Below are 23,837 nucleotides of genomic sequence, written 5' to 3' on the forward strand. Positions count from 1 at the left end.
CAAAGACAGGTTAACTGTGGTCTGTGAATTCTGTCTCTCTGTTGAGGATCCCATCCAAAGGATGAGTAGGTAAAGTTTCGGTTATGGAAAAATCTACTCTTTTTAAAATTAATTTCTTTCTTTAATTGAAATACAGATGATTTACAATATTATATTAGTTGCAGGTATATAGCCTAGTGATTCAGTATCTGTACAGATTATGCTCCATTATAATCTGTTTGTAATGGCTATAATTCCCTGGGTTGTACGTTATATCCTGTTACTTATCTATTTTATACATAATAGTTTGTACCTCTTAATCCCTTACCCCTATCTTGCCCCTCCACCCTTTCCTCTCCCCACTGGAAACCACTGGTTTGTTCTCTAGATCTGCAAGTCTGTTTCTCTTTTGCTACACACATTTGTTTGTTTTATTTTTAGATTCACACATAAGTGATATGGTAGGGTAATTGTCTTTCTCTGCCTGACTTATTTCACTAAGCATAATACCCTCTAGGCCTATCCATGTTGCCGCAACGGCAGGATTTCATTCTGAAAAAATCTACTCTTTGTACTTTCTTTTTACCTACAGCATGTGAGGAGAAAAAGGGATGGAGATAGAGAAAGAGCTTGGCTGATAATAACAAAAGTAATAATGACAACATCTAACTACCGTTCCTTGCCTAGCTGAACCGAATGCCCAGCAATTAGCTCCCTATTTTATATTCATTGTAATCTTCACAAAACCCCATGAAGTAGATACTATAAATATCTCTTTTTATAAACGAGGACACTGCAGCCTAAAGAGGGTAAGCGTTGCTCTCAATCTCATACAAGAAGTGGTAGCAACATATCTATTCTAACGTGACTTTTTTAAACTTAAAGTACATTATGTATAACTGTACAGATTGTCAAGAAGTCATCGCAAAATATATCTCACTATGTGTCACTCACATGAACTCTAGTCTGTCCTGAAAGCCATGGGTTGTTAAGAAAATTCATCCAAGTGTGAAGAAGAGTAGAGAGAAGAGATTTCAGGTGATAGAGTTTTCTCTTTTTCTGATTGTGATACGTCTTACCATGTCTAGTTTATTCGTCTTATGAAAAACTTAACACAAAGAAAAAGGTGTCCTACATCTGTTAAGAGAAAAAGAAACTCACCACTGACCGAGGATCTCAAGAAGAGATGCAGAATGGATCACCTTCAAGTGCCATGATGATTTAATTCTCTTCAATAGATCATTCTTTTTTATTTTTTTTTAATTAAAAAAGATTTTTTTGGCAGTGCCATGCAGCTTGTGGGGTCTTAGTTCCCCCACCAGGGATCGAACCCCGGGCCCTGGCAGTGAAAGCACTGAGTCCTAACCACTGGACTGCCAAGGAACTCCCTAGATCATTATTTAAATTATACTGTCAAAATCTAAATAAAATATGCAGAGACTCCCAGAGCACCTCTTCCATAAAAATCTCAATGGAAGTTGAAAAAACAAAGCCCATTATGGTCTGTTTTCTTTGAAAATATACTGATGGCATTCGGAGGATGAAGTTTGAGCAATGCCCCCAAGAGCTCCCCTCTTTAGCCGAAAGTCTCTCAATCAGAGTGTTTTCGCTTTCCTCATTATGCAGGGTTTGTACGCTTAAAAAATAAACCTACCAAAAAAAAAAAATCCAAGAGATGAAGGGGTAGGGAGATGAAGAGGCTGTGGGATCTTTCTAGAAAGCACATCTTTTCTTCTGTGATGGAAAATCAAAACCCCTTGTTAGACACATGCCAATATGTACACGGTGTGGGGTAATGTACACCGCTGTCACTGGCCTTGAACACTGGTGCCCTCCTTTTTGATCTACACCATATATTGTATGCAGCTATCAAGAGATTCAACTACAAGAGACACTGGAATCCTGAAGAGCCTCAAGGAGCTGCCCTTCATGTCCTGTCCCTCCTCGGAGCCAGCGGAGGAAAGGGGTGGACATCAAGGTGGGGCAGACGGAAGTCAAGGGCGAAAGTGACCAGCCCAGCAGAGGGAACGGCCAGGGAGGACTCAGAAATGACACGCTGTCAAGGGTCTGAGTTCAGAGAATCCCAGAAAGTCTATTTTCTATTCATGATAGGACATTCATGGTTGTGAATAACACAGTTTGAAAGGTTTAAAACTCAGTGTGTCATTGTGCTGAAATAGATCTGTGCTGCGAGATTGCCAAGCTGGCATTAAAAAGAGGGAGGGGAAAAAAAGAGGAAAGAAAGAGGAGGGGAAAAAAGTGCCCACACCATGCAGGCCCAGATGAAGTAAACCCTAGACCTGCCTGCTGCTATATCCAGATGTTTCCAAGGAAGGTGGATCGCTCTTAATTGTGCCTGAGACATACTAGGAATTTGGCTTTTTGGAAATCCAGGAAATTTCTTATCTTCCTATCAGTGGTTCCCTAACTGGATGGCAGACTAGGACTCCCTAGAGGTCTCTTCAAAATGACCTGATGCCTGGGCCCACCCCTAGAGATTCTGATTTTTTTTTTTTAATTATTAAAAATATAGAATGCTTCATGAATTTGCCCATCATCCTTGGGCAGGGGCCGTGCTAATCTTTGTACTGTGTCAGTTTTAGTATATGTGCTGCCGAAGCTAGTGTGAGATTCAATTTGTTTGGGGCTAGTACTATTTTTTTTTTAACTCTTCTTCTTCTAAAATTCCTCCGTCGAGTCTAATGTGCAGCCAGTGTTGAGAAATTCTGTTATGGCCTTGCAAACATCTTTTTAAAAACTGCCTTGGGGCTTCCCTGGTGGCGCAGTGGTTGAGAGTCCGCCTGCCGATGCAGGGGACACGGGTTCGTGCCCCGGTCCGGGAAGATCCCACATGCCGCGGCGCGGCTGGGCTCGTGAGCCATGGCCGCTGAGCCTGCACGTCCGGAGCCTGTGCTCCGCAACGGGAGCGGCCGCAACAGTGAGATCCGCGAATCGCAAAAAAAAAAAACAACAAAAACTGCTTTGATTGCCTTCTCTTTGGCAGATGTTTTAGCACTTTGCTAATTGTAAGTGGAATGTCAAATCCTACCTTCATGAGTTGGAGTTTTCCCGGTGAGTTTCCCAGGGAAAAACCCTGACACAGGCTGAAGTGATTTCTGGGTTTCATAATTTCTAAGGTGCACATTCCACCCCCCCACCCCGACCCCCTCCCTACCACTGCCCATTTTAATGCAGCAGAAATCAGGATGCATCTTACAATCACTGCGATTGTTCAGTCATTGCCGGACCAAGTTGCAGTCCCAATTAAGCTGTCGTTGCTTTTACACACTATTGGTCATAGCGCTTCATATATCCGGCACTTCCATTGTGTTATATGAATTGCTGCAACCAGATGTGTTTAATGGGTGCTTAAAAAGTCTCTAAGAAGATGATGCTATGATTTGTCATTAAAGCAAAAAGTTACTGAGTACAAAGAAGGGCAGGCAAACAGAGACGGGCGGCACAGATTTGGTATTAGGAAAACAATTATTTGTCATTAAAGGAGTGACCGAAATTCCTCATGTTCTCACAAAGCAACAAGCCAGTGCTTGCCGGGATCTGCAGGAGGACACGTGCACTCAGAGAGGCGGGCTCTTTCTGAGACCCTGCAAGAGGACTTCCCATCACACCAGCCAAGCAAGAAAGCACTCACATCAAAACTCATGGAAAGGTAAGCAGTGGTTGGAAAGAACATCTGAGACCATTGTGGAGGACTTCTTTGGTTTAGAGAAAACTGTATCATCGATGCTTTAAAATTTTTTAAAAATTTATTTTATTAAAGTATAGTTGATTTTTTAAAATTTATTTTATTGAAATATAGTTAATTTAACATGGATGCCTTTAATGGCACAAATGACAGTGTCACAGCTAAAGCTGCCCATCAATGATCGAGTTAAAAAGTAATATAAAAGCACGTTTCCTGAATAAGAAGACATTTTTGAAATTCCATAACCAATTTATTTTAGTTATATTTTCCTTTTAAGGTATAAACAAAGACCAATACATTATTTTTAGATGCATAAGTAAATCTAAAAGAGCTCTTACAATAAGTATAACCTGAAACTTATAAGTAGTAAAAAAAACTTTATGTTTGCAGTATGTTTTCTTCTTAGTAGTGCATAAAATAATTGTGTGTTTTTCAATCACCTGGTGTCAGAGTTGATGAATCCATAGTCTATAAATCCTCTGCTAGCCACCATAGGGAGGGAGCATTGTTTTCTGATAATTCAAATGTTCTGGTTATTAAAGACAGAAGATCTCCAGTCTACGGCACAACTTTGAGCTTTCACAGAAAACCAACTTATAAAGATGTATAATGTCATAAAATATCATGAAAACTGACTAGCGTGTTCTCCTGAATAAGTAACTTTACCTCTTTAGGCATCAGATTCCTCATATATACAATAATGGGGTGAAAAAATGGTTTCCAAGGACCAATCTCACCACAAGCTGTGGCAAGAAAAAGGATCAACTAGGAGCAAGGAAGCCCAAACCTGGCACGGACAGACATTACTTAAAACATGTTTTATTTGGTATCGTATGATGTCACTTATATGTGGAGTCTAATAAATGATACAAATGAACTTATTTACAGAATAGAAACAGACTCACAGACATAGAAAACAAATTTATGGCTACCAAAGGGGAAAGGAGGGGGGAGCAATAACTTAGGAGTATGGAACTAACAGATACACACTACTATATATAAAATAGGTAAACAACAAGGACCTACTGTATAGCACAGGGAACTATACTCAATACCTTGTAAAAACTTATAATGGAAAAGAATCTGAAAAAGAAATATATAGAGAGATATCTATATCTGAATCACTTCGCTGTATACCTGAAACTAATGCAACACTCTAAATCAACTATACTCCAATAAAAAAAAAGAAATAGAGAAAAATGTTATATTTGGAAGAACCAATCATGTTGCATTCCTCCTTCCACCATCTACCTCCGCTGCCTATGATCACGCCCAGGAAACTATCATTTGTTCACTCATTCATTCATTCACTCACCATGTGCCAGTCAGGGGCTCCGCATCGGGGATAAGAAAAGCATTGTGGGAAAGATGAAGCCCTCTCTGCCCTCTTAGAACTGGGGGCAGGTGGGCAGCAGTAGATTTTAGTATAATTATAGTTTTTGTGGGGACATGCAGCAGACAGCTCTTTCAGAATCAGAATCTTGCCTTTCAAGAGAAATTAGCTCCCTGTATATAAAAATAAGCAAGAAAAAAATACCATGCTTCATACCAATATCACCCGCCCTCCCAGCCCCAGGGTCACAAAGAGCGTCTGATAGATCAGAGAAATCCTGGGGATACAGGGATGTTTATTCTTGATTAATCCACAGAGAACAGAGTCAAAGAAGGTTTTCCTAGAAAAAGATCTGACTCCGGAGCCTATGAGTCAATGCGAAGTTAGCCATGCTAAGAGGAGCTGGGATCCCAGGGATTTGTGCTGGCAAAATACCAGCCCTGACAAATCCAATTCATTCCCACCAGCAAGAATGCGTAGTCACCATATTAGATGGAATTTTACTAATAAATTGCTCCTGGCTTGCCTTGTGTTTGAACAAACAGCCCAACAATGAGAAGTCTTGCTTCAGAGAGAGCCTCCAGCTAAGCTGGAGCAAATTTAGGTATTAACTGAAACCCTTCACTAGCAACTAGTCAGGCAATTTGTACTCAATGGCCTTTAAAAAGGATTTTTCACCACTACGCAGAACAGTATGGAGGTTCCTTAAAAAACTAAAATTAGAACTACCATATGACCCAGCAATCCCACTACTGGGCGTATACCCTGCGAAAACCATAATTCAAAAAGAGTCATGTACCATGACGTTCATTGCAGCACTATTTACAATAGCCAGGATATGGAGGCAACCTAAGTGTCCACTGACAGATGAATGGATAAAGAAGATGTGGCACATATATACAATGGAATATTACTCAGCCATAAGAAGAAACGAAATTGAGTTATTTGTAGTGAGGTGGATGGACCTAGAGGCTGTCATACAGAGTGAAGTAAGTCAGAAAGAGAAAAACAAATACCGTATGCCAACACATATATATGGAGTCTAAAAAAAAAAAAAAATTGGTTCTGAAGAACCTAGGGGCAGGACAGGAATAAAGACGCAGATGTAGAGAATGGACTTGAGGACACAGGAGGGGGAAGGGTAAGCTGGGACAAAGTGAGAGAGTGGCATGAACTTACATATACTACCAAATGTAAAATAGATAGTGGGAAGCAGCCACATAGCACAGGGAGATCAGCTCGGTGCTCTGTGTCCACCTAGAGGGGTGGGATAGGGAAGGTGGGAGGGAGACGCAAGAGGGAGGAGATATGGGGATATATGTATATGTATAGCTGATTCACTTTGTTATACAGCAGAAACTAACACACCATTGTAAAGCAATTATACTCCAGTAAAGATGTTAAAAAAGAAAAAAAAGAAAGAAGATACAGGGATGTGATTACAGCACAGGGAATATAGCCAATAATTTTAAGTGGAGTCTAATCTATAAGAATATTGAATCACTATGCTGTCCACCTGAAGGTAACATAATATGGTAAATCAACTCTGCTTCAATAGAAAACAAACAAACAAAAAAAATAAAAAGTTCTTCCCCTTCAGAATAGCATTTTCATTTTTGATGATACCAGTCTTTCCGCGGTGTTTAAAGGAATAGAAGGAAGCATTTGTTTTTGTTAGATGCTGTTTCAGTCCCTGGGGGCTGGCCGGGCACAGCTCTGCTCAGAGAAAAGCTGGCAGAAAAGGGGGTTCGTGGCACGGCCAGCAGCGAACGGATCCAGGGCTTTGAGCCTCGTGCCTTCCGGATTTCTCCTTGAGGACTAGGGCCCTGGACAAGGTCCCTGGCTGAATGTGTAGCAAGTGTCACTATGGCTCAAGCAATGAGTCAAAACAAAAAAAAACCTAGTCAAATCGTCTAGGTTTTTTTTTTTTCTGGATGACGAATTTCAGAAGCCATAATGCAAGCCCTTTCGGCTCCATTGCTTCATCTCCTCTGGCTCCAAAATTATTTGCCCTTAAATCAGCAATGATTATTTTGATCTTCCTGGATATCTTACATGTTATTGTTACTAGCGGAAATGGGGACAATCGTGGGGAGATGTTATACTAATATTTGCCCCTAAGAACATCTTCTAGGCTCTTAGAGGATGCCAGCAATACCAGCAACACCTGCATTTTGATATGTAGAAGATCATCCTTTAATTCTTCAGTGTTCTCCCCTCTCCCTGAAAAAGCAATTGGAGGAGCCAGTACAATACATGCACGAGCTTTGTTAAAAATGATGTGTTAAGTGTGGGTGTGTGTATTTTCTCTCATGAGTGTGTGTGTGCATGCTGAAAAGGTTCAAATAATGTGTGCCAGTGAGGCAACGGGGCACAGGAAGACAATTATTTGTTACTTCTGTATATACTGTGTGTTTGAAGTTTCTACTGCAAACACATAGTCTTTTAATAATTAAGATAAAAATGAAAAAGTAGGGCCCCAAGCAGATTTCAGAGAAAGTCAGAAAACCAGGGTGGGCAGTGTATGTGTTACTAAATAATTTCTTTCCACTATTAATTCTGAGTATGCAGTCCCAATAGGATCGAGCTAAGACTTCACCTATTACTTGGTGTCTATGCACCCCCTCCTTGATTGTGAAACAAATACTCACAGGGCTAGTGTGTTCTGGAAGCCCTGATCCCAGGTAGGGCTGCCTGAGCAGTGAGGCTGACTGACAAGCGATCCCGAGCCCTCTCCGCTCTACAGTCACTTCTCACAGCAGCCCTCCGAGCCCGAGCGTTCACTGGGTTCACGGTCTGGATGGGGAAATCAAGGTTCAGATGTGGGATGCCTCGGGAGTAGCTGCTGGGGATGGGTTATCCTGGGTCCTGCCTGACTGCTAAGTGAAGGTAGTTGAGCCAATAAGACCTAATGCTCCGTCCGAGGGGAGAAAACTGGGGCTTGTGAAATAACAGAGGTATGGTTGAGTGAGGGCGGTTCCATCTTTCGATGACTGATAAAGGGCTGGAAAGGGCTGGGAGTGGGGGAATGGGTGGAACATGTGTATGAGACATAAGCCTTGGTCACGGGTAGGGAGTGGAGGGCTGCTGTAGGCACCCACAATGACAATTGATTGAGACCCAACAAACCCCATGGCTCCCCACTTTGAAGGGTAGCAATCAAGAAAGTCCCATATAATCTACAAGGACCTACTGTATAGCACAGAGAACTATACTCAATATCTTGTAATAACCTATATGGGAAAAGAATCTGAGAAAGACTATATGTATTTATAACTATATAACTATAGATATATATAAAAGAATATATATATATATTATATAACTGAATCACTTTGCTGTATACCTGAAACTAAGACAACATTGTAAATCAACTACACTTAAAACAAAAAAGTCCCGGGCTTCCCTGGTGGCGCAGTGGTTGAGAGTCCGCCTGCCGATGCAGGGGACACGGATTCGTGCCCCGGTCCGGGAAGATCCCACATGCCGCGGAGCGGCTGGGCCTGTGAGCCATGGCCGCTGAACCTGTGCGTCCGGAGTCTGTGCTCCGCGACGGGAGAGGCCACAACAGTGGGAGGCCTGCGTACCAAAAAAAAGTCCCATAGACCTGTCAGGCAGGTCCACCTGGAGAGGGTGTCCAGGTGGTGAGAGAATCATGTCGTAGGAATGGGATGGAGCTTAGGGGTGGGTGATGGGTACCACTTCCTCCTTCGTTCACTTCACCCCAATGAGTAGGCTGCTGACTTTTTATTAAGAGCCTGCTGTCTCGCATGCTAATTATAGTGACCCATAAGGATAGGTCAGAGCTATTTGCAGGGATAAGAGCACAGCATTGGGCAAGGTCTCCCCCCATTGCTGTTGACCCTTTGTGTGTGGGGCAAAGGCCTTCAGACATCTACATGTAAGCAGGGCAGATGGCTCTGTTGAGAAAAAGAAAAGGAGCGTTCCTCCATAAACTCTGGACCTTTCAAAGGCTGTTTATCCGTTTGGTCTCATCTGGGGTGGCATGAAGTCACTTTAACTCTCCGCTCAAAGACCTTTCTCTGAATTATTTTGTAAGGCTATATTCTGTGCAGGGGATAGGGAAAGACTCAGATTCACTCTAAATTTGTATCAAAGAAAAATGTAGTAGGAGGCTGCAGCTAGGGAGTTTTAGGGCAACTGGGGATAAGGACTCGAAAATTGTTTGTAAGTAAGATATTGATCAGAAGAGTGAGTAGAAACTTGGATAGCTTTGATTTAGGAGAAATAAAAAGAAATCCCCAAGCAGAAAAGCACAGCAATGATAGGGCACGCTTCTCCCCAGACACAAGGATGGAACACTTGTGGTGGGGGGAACGCACCTTCCGTCGCCTCCCCACACCTCCTGTTCCCACCCCGTGAAAAGAAGGACTTCAGTCCGAGGGTCTGGAAAGAGCAGGGGAAGCCAGTGGACTCTGCTCTGTCCACCCAAGTGCACACCTCAGAGGAAGCCGCAGGGATTTGAACTCCTATAACATATGCTGACTTAGGGAAACATGCAGCCTCTAGTGATCTCTGAAGGACAAAAGAAAATCAGATTTAAGCATTTCTCTTTGGGGGCACTGTCAAGGGTTGAAAGACATAAAGGACTGGGGAGAGAGCCAGCTGCCCAACGTGCGGGACCCAGGGCAAAATAAGAACGCAGGGCCCCTTGTTCAAAAAGCAGAAAAAAGTGTCATTAGAGGCACTGAAATGTAAAGCTTTTTCTTTTCCTCCACAGTCTCTCTCTTGACTTCTCATGCCTTTTTGTTTTTAATTTGCCATCTAATGTTGATCTAAAATTTAAAAACCTTAAACATTTAAATGAGCAGGAGTTTCAGCATTCGTCTGGTACAGTGCTAGTTTTAAATGCAAATATCAGGGCATTTAATTCACATGCAAAAGCAGTAAGATCACACAATTCAGATTTAATAGCCTATCCGTTCACGTGGGTCTTTTTTTTCTTAACGGGAGAGGATGAGAAAGGAAAAAGGCGTCCCTTGATGTCTGGGAACTGGTGACTTCAAAGCTTGGTCTCAATGTTACTACAAATGGATCCAGCACTTATAGTTCAGCTGTGTGTTGTTGGACATAAACAACCTCATAGAGCATCTTCTCTGACCAGGTCACTGCGCAGCCCACAAGGTACCCAACACCACCCTCTGTGGCTGAATGAGTGACTGCTGCGTGAACCAGTTACAGCTATGGCCTCACTCAGTTTTGCTCTTCCTAGAGATAAGATGTACTGAGGTCGCCACGCAGAGTCTTGCCCTGTTTTCTGACAACCCTCCCCCAAATCACCCAACCAGATCACACATCCTGTAATGGGTTCTAACACACTCTTACTAAGACTGCCTGTGATTTTCACGGGGATTCCTCAGGCAGTGACTAATGAACCCAACTTGTTAAACTACAGGTGTGTACCTGGAGGGCATTCAGCACAAAACTAGCAAAAACTAACTCAACTGTTTTTATGTCACTTCTTGATATTGAAGGGAAGCAAAATATACCACCCCCAAAGATGCCGCCTTGGCATATGGGTTACTTAAAATTAAAGTTACTTAAGAAACGGCAGGTACAAGGACACTCTGACCTTCCCCCATTCCCCTGGAAGCAGAAAATAAATCTCCCATAGGAAGGAAGGAACCCTCAGGGCATCAGGAGGGTGGACGGCATCCTTATGGCCAGCCATAGGAAGTTCAAGGCTGAGAAGGCTGTGTAAACAAACCTTGCTACTTCTTCACTAATTTGCCAGCCCAAGCCTAAACCCCTTTGTTTTGTCAATTCTTCACAGATTTATTGTTTCCTTATCTAAAAGGTATAAAAGCTGCCTGCTTTGGTCACTTCAGAGAGTGTCATATTTTTATGAGCTCCAGCATGTACAAAATTAAAGTTGTTTTTCTCCTGTTGATTTGTCTCATGTCAATTTAATCGTGGGTCTAGCCAAAGAAGCTAGAAGGGAAGAAGGGCGGTTTTTCCTCCCCTACGACGTGTGCACATTCTACTAACACTCTCTACCCTTAGCTTACAGCTGAGTAAGGAAGCGTGAGAGGAAAAGGAACTCTGGGTTGCCCCCCTTTCCCTTCCTTCCTTGTTGTCATGTTTAGTGTGAGTGGTTCCAAATACAGGGGCTTAACGTGAGCAGAAAGGATACAGTCGGGTTCCTTAGCTGTTCTTTTTTTTTTTTTTTTTTTTTTTTTTTGCGGTACGCGGGCCTTTCACTGCTGTGGCCTCTCCCGTCGCGGAGCACAGGCCCCGGACGCGCAGGCCCAGCGGCCATGGCCCACGGGCCCAGCCGCTCCACGGCATGCGGGATCCTCCCGGACCGGGGCACGAACCCGCGTCCCCTGCATCGGCAGGCGGACTCCCAACCACTGCGCCACCAGGGAAGCCCCTCCTTAGCTGTTCTTATTTCTTAGGCTGTCATTGCTTTCTTTCCTTATTAGAAGCAAGTTTTTTCTGAACAGAAAGGATGGCGTCTTGGGGCTGTCAGCATCCCTGTTTACTCATCAGAGACGTGTGCACTCACTTTAAATCTCGCTGAACTCCCACAAATTATGGATCAACCGGAGTTCTGTGCTCATGAAGCATCATGAATGGTACATGTTAACGGGCAACCATGAATGGGGGACATGCCTATGGGACATTTCTGCTCACGTGCGTGCTCCATTGTCCCATCGGACTACATTTATAAAATGCAAGTTCAATGATAAATTTATTAAGAATTTCAAGACAGCAGATTGTTAAAGCAAGCCCAGGTTGTATGCTCATGAAGTTGGCCCCGCTTGGATTGGAGTTAAAGGTTTGGAGTTAAGGGTAAGGGAAAACATCCTAAATAGCACTTAGTGAATCAAACCCACATGCTTATTCTTAACCTTTTCCCCCAGCTCATCATACCTGAGCGTGACAAAGCAATTCCATCAATAACGAGAAATAATGATCTATGGGGTAGCCTGTCTTGTTTGGAAAGACCCCATCCTATCTTACCCCATTACAAAAATCACTGCCCTAAAAAGAAATGCTTGGCCTTATTTTTTTTTAAGTTCAGCTGTTGTAGTAAGATTTTATTTTACATTTTTTAAGTGGAAAAATTATGATTCGGATCTACTTTTGCTGCTATAACCTAAGTATCTACTGACACCCTATAACAGCAAAGATTATTTCACTCAACGTTTATCATTTTTTTTCTACATCTTTATTGGAGTATAATTGCTTTACAATGGTGTGTGACTTTCTGCTGTATAACAAAGTGAATCAGCTATACATATATGTATATCCCCATATCTCCTCCCTCTTGCTTCTCCCTCCCACCTTTCCTATCCCACCCCTCTAGGAGGTCAACGTTTATCATTTAACTATGTTTGCTCAGAAGTCCTAAGTGCCTGGCACTGTCTTATGAGCTTTGAATTCAAGGATGAAGCTCCCAGGGGCCTTCCTTTGTGACTCTCACAATGTAGTGGGGAGAATGATTGGAACAAGGAAAAACCTCCTTTTAAAGACAGACATGGCAAAACTAACTCATAAATAAATGACAGCAAATGTTATACAACTAATTTATAAAACAATTCCAATTTTTGCCAAGGACAGAAAAGAAGGCAGTTTTGAGAATAACTTAAGCATTCGCCTTGCCTTGGGTGAAGACTGTCTCCCTCAGAACATACTCTTGGTTTAGTGCCATGAAGCTGCACCTCTGAGCTTGCTGTGTTTACCAGTTGCTTATTTATTCTGTAACCCTAGGTCAGCACCCCCGAAAAGGAATATATGAGTCAAATATATCATTTTAATTTTTTCTAGGGGCCACTGTTAAAAAGTTAAGGGAAACAGGTGAACTTCATATAAATATTTTATTTAAACCAGCGTATCCTAAATATCTTTTCAACATGCACCCAACATAAAAATGATGGACGAACTAGGCACAGTCTTCTACCTTCTATATTTGTAGTAAGTCTTTGAATCAGTGTGTATTTTACACTCACGGCAAATCTCAGTTCAGATTGGCATCTTTCAAGCGCTCAGAAACCACACACAGCCAGCAGGTACCGTGATGCACAGAGCTGTGTTCAGTGACTTAGGATCTGAGCTAAGTGAGTCAGCATGCAGCTCCTGGACAGAGAGAAATGGAAGTATAATGGGACCATACTCAGAAACTCCATTTTGATACAATTAGACATGGAGCTCCACGGGCGACTAAGGTAGATTCTGAGATCAAATTTGATTGAGAAAGGCAACGTGATTTAAGAACACGATGCTAGTAGAAGGCAAATACCTCCATTACAGCTCAGGACCAAGGTGAGGGAACCCAGGACGGGTCTGAACATAAGAGGAGATGCAGTAAACCCAGGCAGGCAGACCATTCTGCCTCATTAACTTGGTAGTTGAATCAATCATATTTTCTTTTAGGGGAGATGACATCCTTTCCTGTACAGTATTTTTATCATATGTTTGTCCTGACTTCACCAAGATATTTTTCTGGCTCTCGCACCTGGTCATCTTTGAGCTGAGGATGGAGACCATTTGATGACCCCAAAACTCTGCACCTCTTTCCCCACCCCAGCCCAGACCCCAATATTCCTGTGGTAGAAATTCGACATTACGAGGGGACCCAGCCACCTGAAAGGCATTTGCATGGCGTGGAGCGGGGGTTTTGGAGCCTGCTAGGTCTGTGCTTCAAGCAGAGGGAAGTTAAGCCCCATCATGCAATTGCATCCAATTTCCATCTGGAAATTACTTTGCAGGAAAATGACACTGAGCCTGCTCTCTTTTGCCAGCTGATTCTCTGGGCTTTCAGGCCCTGGTTTATGATGACGCCTGAGAGCACTGGGTTATGTAGAGAGAGACACTCCAGATAAAACCAAGTCCTGTTTTACAATTCAGAGCTGAAATTGGAGCTGAGATAGAAGAGCAGGGACAGACTGAGGAAATGGATTGGATTATTGCATTAACCCATAGAACATTTCAAATGAAAACTTTCAGAACGTAATTAATAATTCAGTCTTATCAGTGTGTTAGCCTGGGCAGATGACATTTATTTTAGTAGACACTCTCGGGATGGGGGTATGAAATTTTATGAGGTGCTTTTTTTCTTGAGGGCACAAATGTCTTTGCTTGTTTATCCATAGTTGTATGGTGCTTCTCAAGTCTCTTTATACCTTCTCTGTTGTGTAAATTTCAGAAATCTGAGTTCAGAAGGATCTAGTCTCTTCTCTGTTCCTATTTACTCCCTACCTGGTCTCTCAAACCCAGCTTTGCACCTACTTTGTGTAAGGCACTTTGGCTAATTTAATGATGCCTGATGAGCATCCTTTTTTTTCCTTTCCCCCTAGAAATTACTTCTATAATTTGCATTATTTGCATTTTAGAGTTCCCTCTCTTTTCTTTCTATGAATCTCTAGTCTTCTTTTTTTAGACGGGGTTGCCTGACATTCCTTGCTAGATTTTAAAGCATCTGAGGTTAAGGACGGGGTCTTTAATTTGTTGTTGCAAAGTTCTTCCAACTCCTGCCAGCACTCCTCCTCTTGGTTGTTCTTACAGACTGAATTGGCATAACCACGGCCCAAGGTCAAATCTGGCCTTCCGTCTGTTCTTATAAATAAAGCTTTATTGGAATAGAGCCATGCTCATTCACTTCTTTATGGTCTCAGGCTGCTTTCAGGCTACAACGCAGAATAGGACAGCATGACTGGCCCACAGAGTCTAAAATATTTACTCTCTGGCCATTTGCAGAAGACGTTTGCTGATCTCTGCTGCAGGCTTATGCCCTTCCGTCTCTTACACCTACCCTGGATTTAGAATAAAGACACAACGTTAGGGTGGAAAGGGGAGGAGGCTCATGTGTCCAGCAGATGTGACTTTGAATCCTGCTGACCCTGTCACTCCCTAGAGAATTCCCTAAACCTCTCAGAATCTCAATCTCAAAGGGGAAACAATAGTATCAAGCTCACAGAATGGTTAGGATAATTACCTGAAATAAGCTCCAAAAGGGCACAACATCTGCTGGAGGGAAAAAATAAAACTATGGCAATAATGATGGCTACCAAAGGGGAAAGGGGGGGAGGGATGAATTGCGAGTTTGGGATTAACAGAGTACAAGTTACTAGGTATAAAATAAACAACAAGGACCTACTGTATAGCACAGAGAGCTATATTCAATATCTTGTAATAACCTATAATAGAAAAGAATCTGAAAAAGATGTATGTATAACGGAATCACTTTACTGTACACCTGAATCAATGTAAATCAATTATATATTGCAATTATACTGCAATAAAATTTTTAAAATTTAATTTTTAAAAAAATTTTATTTTTTTATTGAAGTATAGTTGATTTACTGTGTTTGTTAATTTCTGCTGTACAGCAAGGTGATTCAGTTATACATACATACATTTTAAAAATATTCTTTTCCCTTATGGTTTATCATAAAATATTGAATATAAACAAGGTCCTAGTGTATAGCACAGAGAACTATATTCAATATACTCATATTAAAATTTTCTTAAATAAAAAAATTGTTTTTAAAATGGCATGATAGGGCTTCCCTGGTGGCGCAGTGGTTGAGAGTCCGCCTGCCAGTGCAGGGGACGCGGGTTCGTGCCCCGGTCCGGGAAGATCCCACATGACGCGGAGCGGCTGCGCCCGTGAGCCGTGGCCGCTGAGCCTGCGCGTCCGGAGCCTGTGCTCCGCAACGGGAGAGGCCACAGCAGTGAGAAGCCCGCGTACCGCCAAAAAAAAAAAAAAAAAAAAGGCATGATAATAATGACAAGGATAATTGTCATCATTGCCAATGATACTGTTCTCTGCCAAAGGCAACACTCAAATAGAATGTTTTCCAGAATTAGTCTCCAGGGAAGCTCAAAAGAGAAGGGAAATTGTTGCTATGTGGATTACTGTACGAAAAACCATTCCCAGACCTGGGTCTTCCCTCTTTCGCGTCTCCTGGGGAGTCCTTATCTTTATCAAGTCCCAGCCCCCGTCACTTACCGTTTTGAGCTGCACCCAGTATTTAGGGTATAAATATGCAGTACTTAGGTACAGGAAAGGTGACTGCAGCTCTTTGCACTGACATTATTCTGTTGGGTTCTGTAGCCTTTAGCATCTTTGAAGTTTCTTTGTTGCATTCACCTTTTCCTGCAGGATGGTAGTATGGAAGCTGGTCATTTCCACTTCAGTTTCTCTGACCTCAGCAAGTAGAACTAGTCATACATAGTCCACATCCACTAGTTTTGGTTTGTTTGTTTGTGTTTTTTTTAAAGACTCCTTTCTGAATACTCATTGTATTAATCTGGGTTCTATAGATAAACAGAACCAATGGGAGATATGTATCTGCAGATCTTCCTATCTATCTACCTATCTATCATCTACCCATTCTGTTCATCCAATCATCCATCCATCTAACCATCCATCCATCCATCCAACCATCCATTCATCCTATGTATGTATGTATCTATTTACCTATCCTATCTATCTCTCTATCTCCCTATCTACCTACCTATCGTCTGTCTATTCCGTTTGTCCAACCATCCATCCATCTAACCATCCATCTATCTATCCATCCTATGCATGTATATATGTATGTATGTACCTATTAATTAATTTATTTATTTTTGCTGTGTTGGGTCTTCGTTTCTGTGCGAGGGCTTTCTCTAGTTGTGGCAAGCGGGGGCCACTCTTCATCGCGGTGCGCGGGCCTCTCACTATCACGGCCCCTCTTGCTGCAGAGCATAGGCTCCAGACGCACAGGCTCAGCAGTTGTGGCTCACGGTCCCAGCCCCTCCGCGCCATGTAGGATCTTCCCAGACCAGAGTTCGAACCTGTGTCCCCTGCATTAGCAGGCAGACCCTCAACCACTGCGCCACCAGGGAAGCCCCTGTATGTATGTATGTATGTATGTATGTATGTATGTATGTATGTATGTATCAGCTAAAAGGGGTTGGCTCATGCAGTTATGAAGGTTGGGAAATCCAAAGCTCTATAGTTGGTGAGCTGGAGACCCAGAGAGTCAATGGTGTAGTTCGCATCTGAGACTGAAGGCAGGAGACCCATGTCACAGTTCAAAGACAGTGAGGCAAAGAAATCAAGTCCCCCCCCCCCACTCCCGCACTCAGCCTTTTGTTCTTTTCAGACCTTCGGTGGATTGGATGAGCACCCCCCCACCAGCCCCCAGGAGGGCAATCTGCTTTACTCAGTCCTCCGATTTAAATGTTAATCTCATCCAGAAACTTCCTCACAGACGCACCCAGGATAAAGTTTAACCAAATATCTAGGCCCATCCTGGAGGCCTTTGCATGTTAACCGCAGCCTGATTACTTAGCGACAGATGTGTGCCCCGGGGCTGCAGAGAGCAAGTGATTGGTTGTAAAACTGATTGTACACTTTTATAGCCAAGGTGAGGTAAACGCTTCAAACCAAATGTTATTTCCTTATCCAAAGAAGCACTCACTGTGAATATTGAAAAAGGTTCCCCAGTCCATAATTCAGATGATCCCCTTTAACAGTTTGTTTATAACCACAAGCCACGCAAGGCCCCCTGTCCGCAGCATCGGAGTCTCCGGTCAGGGCCCTGCATGTCCTTTCCCTGGGGACGCCGTCCTTTTCTGCCTGGACGAGAGCAGTTTATTAAGTGGCTTCTTAATTCCACTTTTGTCTCCCTAAAGTCCATTCTCAGCAGAAGCAGCCTGTGTGAGTTCTTAAACACAGAAATCTAATCATGCTCCTTCCTTTAGCAGTTTTCTATTGTTCCTGGAATAATACCCACACTCCTTAACGGGCCTCCCAACTCTGAGTGGCCTGGCCCTGCCTCTCTCTCCAGGCTCAGCTCATACTGATGGCTTTACTGACACTTGAACACCATAAACTTTCCCCATTCCCGGCCTTTATGCTTGTTCCTCTCTCGCCTGGAATGTCCCTCCTGAGTCCTTCACTGCCCAAGCCCCCAACCCACATTCTATCTCACGTCACACCTCCTGGGGTGGGGGACCTTCCCCCCCCTTCACCTTCTGTTAAGAATTGCCTCCAACTTATTTGTTTTCTTTTTTACTGTCTGTCTCCCCGCCGCCACACACACACACACACACACCACAATGAACATCCCAGGACAGCAGAGGTCCTATCTTCTTTTCCGACTCCTGCATGCCCAGCATCAACCCAGAGCCCAGCACATAGCAGGTGCTCAGTAAATATTTGCAAAGCCGATGGATAAGCAAAAAGCATGGGAAGAACGTTAACAATGGGTAACATTTGCAAAGGGAGCTTATTTGGTTTTTGTACTTGATCTGCTCCTGTGTTTATTTTGCATTAAGAACTTGCTGCTTTGTAAGTCAAAGGAAAAGCATCTTTGAGTATTAAATGGGGTGAGATCACATGGAAGACAGTCGTGCATGAGGCATCCATGCAAGCCCAGGCCTGCCAGTGTCATCCATCCTGGGTTTCCCATTTGTCTTCCTTTGGTGAAGTGGAACTCCCTTTGTAAAGTATGAAGCCAACACTTGCCAAACACTATTTCTTCTTTTTTGGGGGGTCATATGCTTTGGATATTTGGGGTTTAAGATAGCAACCCCACATCAGTTCAAGATGCCATTTTTGGGAAGGGGATGGAAAAGCAGGACATGACAGCGCAAACAAAAGCAAAATGGTCAGGAAGTGGTGATTCCAGGTAACCGATGGAGACAAGAGGACAGAACAGGAAGGAAGCGGTCTGCCCTGGGTGCCTGAGTCCAAAGAGGTGGAGGCTGTGAGCAGACCCTGGGGAGGACACAGTGTAGGCTGGCCCAGGACCTGGCACAGTACTGGAGGATGCATCCAGCACCAGGACAGACAAAGGAAGTGGCAGAAGCAATGAAGAAAGCGTGGAGGGGAACTTCGCTCGTTTGGAGCAGCTTCCCATGTTTTCCTTGGAATAGTCAAAACATTAATGTCTTTCTCTACTTTGAACACAAATGAACAGTGCTGAACTGGGGAGACTGTGGCTCCTATCACTGAACTACAGAGCCTTGACCCACTGAAATTGACTCACTGTGGTAACTCGCTGTGATAAATAATTGAGAACAATGTCCACCAACTTGTTTAGGTGGAAGATGTCAGGTTAGGGAAGCTTGACTATTTGTACAGCTATTAATATTTGTTCTTTTCTCCAATTGAAGAGATTTGATTTGTCTATTGTGTTTACCTCAGTGCAATCAAAATGATACTATCAACTGTTATTTTGGTAGATTTGCAGTTTCCTCTGTAGAACAATGATAGTACTATAGACATAATTAACATCCATTGAGTGCTTCCCTCAGGCTCTCTGCTGTGTGCTGCATGTACTACCTCATTAACTCTCACAATTATTTAATGAATTAAAAAGTACTGTATACTTTTCCCCGTTTTTCAGTAAGGAAACTGAGGCCAGGAAAGATTTAGGAACTTAACATTTCAAGGCCACTTGATGGTGTGGGAGGTTTCAAACCTAGAAGATCATCATCCCTGAAAGCTTCATCTCTATGCTTTACTTCGTTGCAAAGCTAAACTTTTCAAACTGCTTTGGAGAAAGATCTATATGTGTGGAATTAAGCCTTAATTCATGGTAGCACTGAATTTTTCTCAGTTTCTGGATTTGTTTTCTGTGAAATACAGATTGCTTTGATTGTGTGAGATATATATTGCTTCTGGAAATATATGACTTCTTTACAAGCATGTACGTAAATGAATATATACATATCTTTGGAAATACAACACAAATGCAATTATGGCCTAGGTAATTTTCTACGACTTGCTTTTTTCATTAAAAACATGCACATAACTTTAGACTCATCAATAAAAAATATATATGCAGATATATATGCAAAAAATTCATTGCAGTTCTTTGGCTGTAAAAAGAAAAGACTAGAAACAATTCAAATGTTCATCCATTAAAGATTAGTTAAATTAATTATGTTACATAAAATGAATTACCATGCGGCATTAAAGGAATTATATATGCGCTGGCATGGAAGGATGCCTTTTATAATTTTTTTATCCTTTATGTAAATTTTCTAAGTCAGGTAACGGAAGACACACACATTTCCCCTACTACTATCTTGCCATAAAAGACGTGCTCAACACCTGTAGTTTTGAGGCCATGTACAGGGTTATTGCTAGAAATTTTGTCTCTTAGGCAGTAATTCAGAACATTTCCTTTGCCAACTGCAAAACAAATGTCTCTCTCGGTGCCTGTAATGTACAGAGTACTTGTTTTCCTATGTGCTTCCACAGAGAGGAAAAAAAGGGAGCAAATGATGGGAATATATTTTCTTGTTCCAACTCTGGCTCCTTTTCTGGTGACTTTCCTACGATCCCATAACATAAATTAAAAGTAAAAATAAAATAAAACAGAACAATGAAAACACCCAAGTCAACTCAGACCTAAAAAAAAAAACTTAGTAAATTATTCAGCAAGTGGGTTTCTTCTCAAAGTTTTGAAGAGGTTGTCAACTTTTATTTCTATAAATGTAGTGCTTTAGGGAAATGTTAAAAGTTTGACAATATTCTCAAGGTGTCCTTTGCAGAATAGACTGAATCTTGGTATGCAAATCTCCTTCGCCACGTTCCCCACAGTGGTGGGTTCTTTCTCTTCCTGTCCCCTGATATCCTAAGCATTTGTGCTCAAGTATCACCTCTGGCCACAGCACATCAACCATTGATTCAGATGCAATGAATGAAAAGTAGGCTCTTTTGATACCACTTGTGGTTGATTATCTAAATGTATCTCCCTTGCAGTACTATTCTCGATCATATAATGATTTTAATGTCATTGGAGCCAGGAATGTATGTAAAACACTGCAAAACTGGTTCAATGCAGTGTGCTAGGCACTGGCCAATGGGCAGCATCCTGACCCTGCTGCAGCTGGTGTTAACCCTTTAGCTCCTGGATTATGGAAACTTCTGGAAGGTCCAGAGAGTCATGGGTGAGAAGCCAGGGTACCTGGGAAGAGGGCACTTTGGGGATTAGGAAGCATTTCAATATTTTAACAGTTATCTTGGCTGTATTGATAGGTAGGTCACCTTGATGATGTAATGGGTACAAAAGCACAATGAGTCCATTAAAGAACAATACCGATAATCGGAGAATTGAAAAGATTTAATTCAGCAGACGTTTCCTGAGCACCTACGGTGAGCCCGACACTACTGAACAGTGTCTGGTTGTAGAATGGCTAAGAATGGTGCCACCCAGCCGGCCTGAAACTTGTGGTCTGGCAAGGGAGAAAAAGCTGTACTGAGAAGGAGAGGTTGATTCTGTTGGGACCACTTAACCTGAAAAAGGGAAGGTTTGAAGAAGTTGTTAATTGCAAGGTATGATGGGAAAGGACCAGCTGTTATCCCTGGCGATGATTGAAACAAATTGCCTTGAGAGGAATTGCTGTACGTTGGGAGGAAAACATCGTGTGTCTGTGAGCATAATTAGGGCCTGGCACAGGGTACTGAGTTAGCTTTAGGAGGCTCTCTAGAGCAAGGCAGGTGACCAGGCATCCAGGGCAGCCAGAAAGTTCACCTCGGGGCAGTGGGGACAGCCTGATGTCACAGGTGTGTCAATGCTGTTCATTCTCGTTTTGAGTAATATAAGCACAATATTTGAGGATTAAAAAAAAATTTATTTTATTTTGAAGTATAGTTGATTTACAATGTGTTAGTTTCACTTTCAGCAAAAGTGATTCAATTATATATACACATATATCTATTCCTTTTCAGATTCTTTTCCCATCTAGTTTATTACAGAATACTGAGTAGAGTTCCCTGTGCTATACAGTAGGTCTTTGTTGATTATCTATTTTATATATAATAGTGTATATCTGTTAATCCCAAACTCCTAGTTTATCCCTCCCCGCTACGTTTCCCCTTTGGTAAGCATACATTTGTTTTCTATGTCTGTGAGTCTGTTTCTGTTTTGTAAGCAGGCTCATTTGTATCATATTTTTAGATTCCACATATAAATGATATCATGTGATATTTTATGATTTTATCATATGACATATCTTTCTCTGTCCGACTTACTTAGTATGATAATCTTTTTATGAAAACCACAGGAAGAGCTGAATACCTCTTTCCTAAAAACAGATTTTGGAACCAGAGATGAGTTTAATCACAGAATTGTCTCAAATTCTCAGCTCTTAAGCATCGGTGGATGAAGACTGGGTCAGCTTTGCCAGGCTTTCTTGAGGAACCTTCCTGATCTTGTGCGGTTTGCTTATTGAGTAGAGATGCGTATATCGATTGAATCAACAGGCCGTATTGCAGAGAAAATATCAGACTATCTTCCTCCTTGCGGCTGCTCTCCCATGTGTCACTTTGTGAAAGCTGCTTGCTTTGTGGAAACAAACACATTTTGGCTTCTTTTGGGCTCTGTGCAGCCAGCGGAAAAGCCAAGTTGAATCCTATTCTCTCTCATGAATCATCCTCCAACCGGCCAGCTAAATTCTGGCTGAGGACACTTTGTTTTAGGGGAAGGAGATACAGAGCTAGAAGGAAGCATTTTGAGTCTCAGACCTCAGGCCATTTATAGTGTAATTAGAAACATAATGTTTTGACTTAAAAGCTGATCACATCTGATACAGTGTCAGTAAGACAAGATAAGTATTAAACTTTTTTTGGATGTAATTTAATAGATTCAGAGCTTTGATGAGGACACCGCTTCAAATGCTATTGGTATGAAATCACTTTCCCCCCACTGCTCCCTTGAAAAACTTCGATATGAAATCAGGCTAGAAATGTCCACAGCTTAATAATGAAGATGTATAAAATATATACTTCACATGTGAAGGATTTTTAACTAAGTATAAAACACCATGAGTTATTTGGTCGTCTCATAGATGGGGAGAGGAAAAGGGTACAACATATAGCTCGAGCAGAAAACTGTGAATGCCAAGATACATTTTGGGAATTTGTTATTCTGAAAATGTATGTCTTTCTTCCCATAAGAAGCTTATTTACATAAAATTATAGTATGTGCGATCATTTAAAAGTTTGCTGTGGTGACATCAAGCCTCACAGTACTTGGATTTTATTAGAACAATAGTAAATAGTAGAATTTACTTCTGTGATGGACTGGAATTAACATAATGGCCTTCAATTCACTGGCTGGCCTATGTGATGGGAAGTGACCATATAGGTACTGTATCCTTATGCCCACCTTTGTAGGTCTGGTGCATAGTATGACCTGACATATGGCAGGCTCTCAAAAAATATTTGTCAAACGGGTGAATGGATGTGTGAACAAAGGAAACATGAATCTTGGCACTAAGAACCAGGATCTAGGTTTTGTAGGTTTGTTTATTTTGTGTTGTTTTCCCATGATCTAGAGAGAGTGAGCCCTTGGATTCATGTTTGGGTCACAGTGAAATGACAAAGGAAGGAGATTACATGTGAGTCTAGCTGAGGCACCATTACTGATGTAACCCAACAGGGTGGAACTTTCTGCATGGACCTTGGACTTACTCTTTCTCTTTGGAAAGTACCTTCCTGTAACTGGACAGGAGATCCTTTCAGATTGTTTGTGTTTTTGAAATAAATTGGGATCTGTGCTATCTCCTTGGACCAATTGATCCAATGCCAGGTTTACTCTCTGCTTTACTTTCATAAAGCTTCCAAGTTTACAGGTACTCCTGTGACACCTCAATGCCTTCTGTCTCTGTTCTTGATATTAGCCTAAAACTTTTCCTCCTCCTTGATTTGCTGTTTTTTTCCTAACTCTCCTTCCTTCTTACTATTTGTTCTTTTTTCTCCCTCTACCTTTGACTTTGTTCACCAACCCCGTCCAACAGGATTTCATCCTGTAAAATCAATCTTAAAGCCCATTTTTATCAATCTAT

The 23,837-nt window shown here is 42.1% G+C and overlaps 1 pseudogene; it reads right to left on the reverse strand.

Moving 5' to 3' along the window:
* Nucleotides 1-2,502: 2,502 nt before the first annotated feature.
* Nucleotides 2,503-2,602, reverse strand: LOC116750077 (annotated as a pseudogene).
* Between the last annotated feature and the right edge of the window lie 21,235 nt (nucleotides 2,603-23,837).

The sequence above is a fragment of the Phocoena sinus genome, chromosome 2 (genome assembly GCF_008692025.1).
Source record: "Phocoena sinus isolate mPhoSin1 chromosome 2, mPhoSin1.pri, whole genome shotgun sequence".
Taxonomy (NCBI): domain Eukaryota; kingdom Metazoa; phylum Chordata; class Mammalia; order Artiodactyla; family Phocoenidae; genus Phocoena; species Phocoena sinus.